The sequence below is a fragment of the Pteropus vampyrus genome, unplaced genomic scaffold (genome assembly GCF_000151845.1).
Source record: "Pteropus vampyrus isolate Shadow unplaced genomic scaffold, Pvam_2.0 Scaffold109, whole genome shotgun sequence".
NCBI lineage: Eukaryota > Metazoa > Chordata > Mammalia > Chiroptera > Pteropodidae > Pteropus > Pteropus vampyrus.
The window spans coordinates 3,218,240-3,226,457 of NW_011888890.1; the positions used below are offsets into that span (position 1 = coordinate 3,218,240).

At 34.7% G+C, this 8,218-nt stretch overlaps 1 pseudogene; it reads right to left on the bottom strand.

Moving 5' to 3' along the window:
* Positions 1 to 2,536: 2,536 nt before the first annotated feature.
* On the bottom strand, positions 2,537 to 3,595 carry LOC105295607 (annotated as a pseudogene).
* Positions 3,596 to 8,218: the final 4,623 nt, after the last annotated feature.

Consider the following 8,218-nt stretch of genomic DNA (forward strand, 5'->3'; position numbering starts at 1 on the left):
CACCAATAGAAAACCAGGCAAAACACAAAAACGGAACATGTAAAGTTAAGAATTGTGACATAATAATAAACCAGGAAGGCTTGCACTACTAAAGGAATGACATGGAGTAATATGATATTCCATTACATATTTCTGTATTAATCCATTTATCCATCCTATGCATTCATCTACCCACCCATTCTATCTAACCATTTATTCAAAGTCTGTTGAATATTTTATGCATACATTTATATCCTACTTCTTTACTTGACACTATATCTTAAAGATGTCGACATGTTAATAAAGGCATACTATAATTTTTTCAAATTTTTTTTTAGCATTCATTATGTGCTATGCTTTGCACTAAGCACTTCACATACATAATCACCTTTACTTAAAGCAAAAAAATACAGATGAAGAAACTGAAGCTTAGACATGTTGAATAATTTGCCCGAAACATGAATCTGGTAAGTTTTAGACTTGGGATTCAAACACAAGCAGACTAGATCAGTGCTCTAGAGCTTAATTATCTCCCTACACTACATTTCTACGTCTTTTTAATGGCTATGTCATATTTCAATGTTCTGTTGTTGTTGATGTTGTTGTTTTTTTTCCGTGTAAAAAGTCTTATTATATCCTTTTATTTTCACAGGGCAATGCACAATTCAGTTAGTTATAAATGCAATATCATGGAAAACTGATAGTAACAATGATAACATGTTTCTATTGTCATTTTAATTTCTGACTTTTCTCTGAAAATTTTTTTTGTATTTATTCAACATTCATCAATAACAATTTTAGTGCTTATATTAAAAGTCAAGCACTATCACATTCTAATCTGCTTAAATCTAGGATTTTCAGCTACTTAAACACATTTAACGTGCTTCTTTCCCTCCAGCAAACTCTGTTTGAAAACAAACCTTTCGCTTTGAGAAGATTACTCCAGAAGTTGCCAGTCGTAGTCTCTGGACCCAAACTCAGTAATCAGCAACTATGGCACCACAGTGGAAATCTCTTGATAATGAGGTCAGTGGTTTCATAGAACACGTGAGTTTATTGCTACAACCCTAGTGATCCTAGCTGAGACAGTCTGACTCGTTCTCATGTGTGTATCCCGAACTACAAACATAAGAGTAATAATAAACGCTTGGATTCACATTCCTTTGGTTTTCTCATTGACTATAACTTTGCCAGAGGACCACAGAGACTAATTTTTGTGGGGCCAAGGATAAAATTATGTACATCTTTCTTATAAAGAACTGTCTTAATTCTATTCACCTTAAAGATATAAAGGCTTCTTGACTCATGGACATGGACTATAGACTAGTGGTTATCAGAAGGTAAGGGGTCGGGGAGAAGTGGGGAGTTAGACGGGGTAAAGGGGGTCAAATATAGGGGAATTGAGGGAGGGCGAAGTGGGTAAAGGGGATCAAATATATGGCAGCTGAAGGAAACTGGACTTTAGGTGGTAAACGCACAATAGAATATACAAATGTCAAATTATAATGTACACTTGAAAATTATATAATTTTATTAACCAATGTTAGTTACCCCAATAAACTTAATAATAATAAAAAAAAGATATAAAGCCTCCTTGAGAAACATAAAAGGCTTGGGAAGCAAACACCTCGGAAATTAAGCCACCCTGTTCATTTCAAATAACCATCTTCCATGAACATGGCCTGACAGTTTAGCAGAACACAGGTAGAACTGTATGAAGTTCTGTAAGTTGTACTCAGAGAAACACAATTTTATAAAGACTGACAGTTTAATTAAGACAAACGAAGCTAAAACATTTATATGTGGTGATGATTTAAACAACAAGACACTTTAAGGTGAACAGGCTTCTGCTGGTCATTAACACAAAAAGGATGAGAGGCCCTGCTTCCTACAAAAATCCATCATGTGAAATTTAGGAAAACACTATTATTAAATGTGGTATAGTTAAATGAGAAAGAAAGAAAAGGCCCCAGAGAAGAATATTTTTGCACAGTATTTCTCAATGTCAAATTGTGTGATGTTTATAACATTCAAATCAATGTAATTATTTTATCTTCTGGCTTTCAGATGGAGTTTCAAAAAAAAAAAAAAAAACACACCAAGAAAACAGTTCTGAAGGTGCTTTCTCTTAAGTTCTTTGGTACAATTTGGTCATTGTGATAGTTATCAATCCACAAAGTACTTTAACATATATGTAGCAATGATAATGCAACGAGTACAAATATTTAGAAAACCATAATTGAAGAATATATTTTTGACCTCATGGAAAACAGAACTCTAAAATTTTACTTATGTTTCTGTGGCTAAGATATCCATATTGACTATAAGAATATCTCTAACTAGATTCCTTTTAAAGAAATATTACATAACACATTCCTTTTTTAATTTATTAGAATAACAATTCTATATACTTTTTTAAAAGAAGAGGCAAGTTTCAACTTGAAAAAAGAATAATTTTGAATTTCATAGTTCTACTCTTCTGTGCCTTCTGATTCAGCAAGTGTTGCCATCTAGAATTTAATGCCAGTTACAGAATGTTAAGGATAATGCTTATTTTTCAGGAAATGGCTAATTGGTCCTCCTGCAGTAGTTTCTCTATTTCCCTATCCCAGTTTTCATCTCGTTTCTCTGACGCTTTATAGTCTTGAAGTTCACCACTTCATAGTCTTGAAGTTCCTGTTGTACTTCTTTTTCCCAGTCTGCAGAGTCCTCTTCTAATACAGTTGCCTCCTTTTTGTCAAGCACCAGTTGCTCCATTTCCTTCCTCAGGTCCTCCTGATCTAAGTTACGAGTGTCGAAGGCGTTGCTGACAAACTCAGAAACAACTGGACTGGTAGAGACCTCCTCTTCATCCTCTTGAGTTTTAAGCTCAGATTTGATTACGACAGGTGGCGTTTGGGGCAGTACTGCCTCTGTCAGCGACAGCGCAGCGGTGCCTCTTCTCTCCTCTGGCGGCCTGTTGCTGGCCGGCTGCTTAGTCAGGGAGACGCGGTAACAGTAGTTCCTCCAAAATACTTCTTCCTTCACGAGTTTAGGAACAAGTGCGAATCTCATCCTGTTTAGCAGTTCGTCCTCTTGGAGCATGACCACGGCGACAGGGTACATCTGATCCAAGTCAAAATGAAACTGCACAGCGGCTGGAGGATCAAGAAGGGAATTCCTCTTGTCAGCTGATAAGGCCAAAATTTGTTGTTGAATTGTTTCTTCATCATTACTATCAACCCATCCAGGTACCTGCAGCTTATTTTTTTGTATGCTGTTCCTCAATAAATTTTTTCTGTTCCTTCTGAAAATATCCTATAATTATCTTAACAATGATGTCATCTATCTTTCCTTCTACTGATTTCTTTATCGTTTGTGCCGTTTCAACAACTGATTCAGTTATTTATTTTTTTTGTAGCGGCAGTTGCAAAGTTAAATAGTTGCCGAGGCCTTTGGCCTGGTGAAGGAGCTCCTGGTCCCTGGCTTGCTGTGACTTCCCCTCGGCCCACTCCACCACCGCCTTGGAGCCCTGCTCTGGTGAAGCTTCTACCTCTGGCTGCCCATCTCCGCTGGACTGGCGGTCACTCGCAGCCAGCTGCTGCAAGCCAAACTAACTGCTGAAATCGCGGAACATCCCTCCCCATAGGCGCTGCTGCAGTCCAGGTCACCAGAGACCCTAGCTAGTGACGCCTTCACAACACGTGCGTCTCCTGAGGAGATATATTTCAATGTTTTAATTTGTTGTAATTTAATGTCATTATTCTCCTATTTTTGGACATCTAGGTTGTATCCTTTTTTTTTTTTTTTTTTTTAATAAATATTGCTGTAGTGAACTTTCTTATAAATCAATTTATTTACTTCTGTGATTGTTTCTTGCCCATTTGTATATCTCCTGGAGAAATATCAGTTCAGATGCTTTTCCTATTTTAAGTTGGATTTTATTGTCTTTTTATTGTTGAGTTATAAAAGTTCTTTATGCATTTTGATGCAATTTCCTTATCAGATATATAATTTGCAAATATTTTCTCCTATTCTATGGATTGTCTTTTCACTTTTTCTATAGTATCTTTCTAAGAATTTCGGTTCTTACTTTTAGGTCTTTGATCCATTTTGAGTTATTTTTTGTACATGGTGTGAAGTAGGAGTCCAACTTCATTTTTTAACATGTATATAGCCAATTGTTTCAGTATAATTTATTGAAAAGACTCTTCTTTCCCTATTGAATAATCTTGGTATCCTGTCTAAAATCAGTTGACCATAGATATATGAACTTATTTCTGGACTCTCCATTTTGCTCCATTAATCTGTATGTTTATCCTTATGCCAGTCCCACACTGTTGATTATTTTTGCTTTGTAGTAAGTTTTAAAATTGGAAAGTGTTAATCCTTCAACTTTGTTCTTTTTCAAGAATGTTTTGGCTATTCTGGGAAATTTTAGAAATTTTAGGATTAGCTTATCAATTTACACAAAGATGTCAGCTGTTATTCTGGTTAAGTATTGTGTTAAATCTGTAGGTCAATTTGGGGAAAATTGCCATCTTAACGATATCAAGTATTCTAATCCATGAATATGGGCTGTTTTTCTATTCGTTAGTTCACCTTTAATTTGTTCCAACAATGTTTTATTATCTTTAAAATATAAGTTTCACAATTCTTTGGTTAAATTTGTTTTTTTAGTATTTTATTGTTCTTGATTCTGATTTAAATAGAATTACTTTCTTAATTTCATTTTTGGATTGTTCATTGTAAGTGTAAGAAATACGATCCACTTTTGCATGGTAATTTTGAATCCTTTAGCCTTACTAAACCTTTTTGTTAGTTCTAATAGTTTTTTATGGATTTCTTAGGATTCTCTATAAGCTCATGTTGTCCGTGAATAGAGATAGTTTTATTCTTCTTTTCCAATCTGCATGCATTTTATTTCATTCTCTTATATAACTGCCCTGCCTAGAACCCCCAGTACAATGTTAAATAGAAGTGGCAAATATGACATTCTTGTCTTGTTCCAGATGTTGAGAAAGTATTGAATCTCTCTCCATTAAGTATGATAGCTGTAAATTTTTCATAGATGTTCTTTTTGTGTTGAGTAAGTTTCCTTCTCTTTGTTTGTTGAGCAGCTTTTTTTTTTTTTTAAATATCATGTGTTGGAATTTGTCAAATGCTTTTATTCTAAGGATATAGCATGTTACATTAATTGATTTTTGAATATTAAACCAACCTTGCTTTCCCTCAGTAAGTCCCACTTGGTTATGAGATATAATTCTTTTTATATGTTTCTGAATTTGGTTTGCTAGTATTTTGTTGAGAATTTTTGTGTTTATATTCATGAGAGATATTGGTCTTAATTTTTTAAAAATGTAATGGCTTTGTTTGGTTTTGGTATCAGGGCCTCCTAGAATGAGTTGAGAAGTATTCTTTCCTCTTCTAATTCTTAGAAGAGTTTGTAAAGAATTGGTATTACTTCTTTAAATATTCATCTGTGAAGCCATTTGATTATTTCTTTAGGTAAGATATCTGGAAGTGGTATTACTGTGTCAAAGATATAAACATATGTGAAACTTTTTATACATATTGCTTAATTGCTTTCCTGGATAGGGAGTGCCAGTTCCTACTTTCATTAGCAGTACACAGCTAGCATATAGTTTTTCACTCAGTAGGCTTTCACTAAATTTATGTCGAATTAAATTTTATCAATAACTGGTTCTTTCCAGCCATGGACACGACATTCACTAATATACTAATCTAATAATTTTTCTTAATACTAGTACTTCTTAAAAAGATTGTATTGATTTCAAGCCAATTTTCACCAAAATGAACTAGACTCAGCATATTTTAGAGTTCAATGAATAATAAAGGCCTATATCTGCCTAATACTTTTAGTGTAGAAAGACTTTTTGCTTATAATATAGCTTTCTTAGTGTTCAGGAAGCATCTAAATGATATGCTAAATAAGAATCTGATCACAAGCTAGCTCGGTTTGTTTTTACTATTGTTAACGAAATGAGATAAAGGATATGTGGCTTTAATAATTATGAATATTAATAAAAATACTTGGCAAATTTTTGCATCATGCTTGTCACATATAAGAGATTTCATATTTTCATCACAATTCTTTGTGGGTATTCTGGATTCATGTCCCATATGAATGAATTTATGAACCTACTGCTATATTTTCACATTTATTGAGATATAATTAACATATAACATTGTGAAAGTGTAAGGTGTACACTGTGATGATTTCATACCTATTTAAATTTGATCTTGATTGTACATTAAGAATTTTCTAACCAAGACACTTTAAATAAATGTAAAAGGTAGGTCTAAATTGTGAAATGTAGCAAATGTGAGTTATGTGTCTTGTCCACTATCTTTAGAGTTCATACTCTCTTGATTGAGGGAAGCTCCTCTTCCTCATGAAAGGTCCTGGAGCTTATCAACCAGTGTCTACTTAAGCACAAGGTCCATTTTAAACCTGCCAGATCCAGGTCTGTTTTTCTACTCTGGTCCTTGTTTCTTACAGGACTAGGAAAAACAACTCTTAATAATATAAGACATATTCCATACAGGCTGATCCCAGTGAAGGTTTACATAACCAGTTAAACATATTCTTTAATCACACTGGTTGCAGAAACTTATATTACTTAAAATGGCATTCCAGGCACTATTCATTATAAGTCTTGCTTCATTTCATTTGACTATCTTATTTTCCTCCATTTATTGCTTTTCATTTTGGTGGTTGTTTATAGCCCTGCTGGGCTCACTTGTTTCTTTATTTAAGAGTTCACTGGGTTTGTATCTGATCTTATCTTTAGTGTCACCACCTTCCTACCTCTTGTTGGTTGATTTAATATTCACAGTGACATTATCTCCGACTCCCTGTGAGTGAATTCACATCCAACTTAGAGCAACATCCTGCATGAAATACACACAAAACGTTGCCAGTCTAAGTGGCAGAAAAGGTTAAACTCTGGATTTATTTTTTTTCTTGTGACCGATTCCTTACATCTTCCATCCCACTTCCGTATGTGTGTATGTATGTATTTTAAAGTCTCCTATGTTTTATAGAATTTACTAAATATATATGATTTTTCTCTTCTAAACTTTACTGTTCGTCAATTTTAGGTACTAAAAATAAAATTATTTTATATTTACTTTCAAACATTCACTGAAGAGTTCACTGGGGACATGGGCCTGAACCTTTACAAAACATGAGGGTTCCAAGCACAGTACAGATGTACTTAGAGCGTGTGTACTTCCCATTTCTTAGCTAAGTTGTTTTGGTTGGAAGTAAAAGAAGCTAACTGCTTAAGTTGTAAAGGGACCTTATTGGAAGGATGTGGGAGTATCTAAAAGAATCCAAAGAGGACAGCTGGCCTTCCCAGAGGCTCTACACAGAACCTAGAGAGCCACCAGGCATTCATGCAGGCATGACTGCTCTATGTTTTTTAGCTCTGCTTCTCTCTGTGCATCTCCAGGTCAGTTGTCTCTGGTTCTTGGGATACATGATAGAAAAAATTCACCTCAAAGCTCCTGAATTTACTCCATTTTACTCCTAATTACAAATGTGAAAATAACTAGATTGGCCTCGTTTGGACCTAGTGTTCATCTATGATTCAGTCATCTGTGACCAGCAGGCTATAGCAGCCCAAGGGTAGGGACTGATGGAGTAGTTCTCAATAAAAAAGTGCCACATAAGCTAGACACACATCCTTAGAGTTTGTTTGGTTTACTGTTTAGGTGTTAATTCCCGAATTACAGAAAGTAACCACTTAACAGACAATAATAATCAATGTCTGGTCTCCTTCAGAAATGTGTATAAGGTCAAGACTGCATCAGTATGATGGTGTTTGTTCTCTTAATTGCATCTCATCTGCCATATTCACACTTATCCATATAGCCTCTTGGGCTCATCCTTTTATCCACTTATATTCCCTTTCCAGATATAAGGGAAATCATAAATCATTTGCAAGATTTTCTGATTCACTCATTCTTGCATAGAGATAAGTAAGAAAGAATGGAACGGCCCTAGTGAGATTCAGTTTCATGCTCTTCAAAGTTGATGTGGGTGTTATTTCTCCAATAAGCATTCTTAATGTTCTCAATAATACCAGCTGTTGTGATTTTCTTACTAACACGGTCTTTAGTGAATTGCACTCTCTGGCTTGTCATAGCACATTTGTGCGACAATGGAAAATCTTCCATGACCATGAAATTGGGTTTGAGTTTTGAGAGTATTCCTGAAGATATATCTACTTAG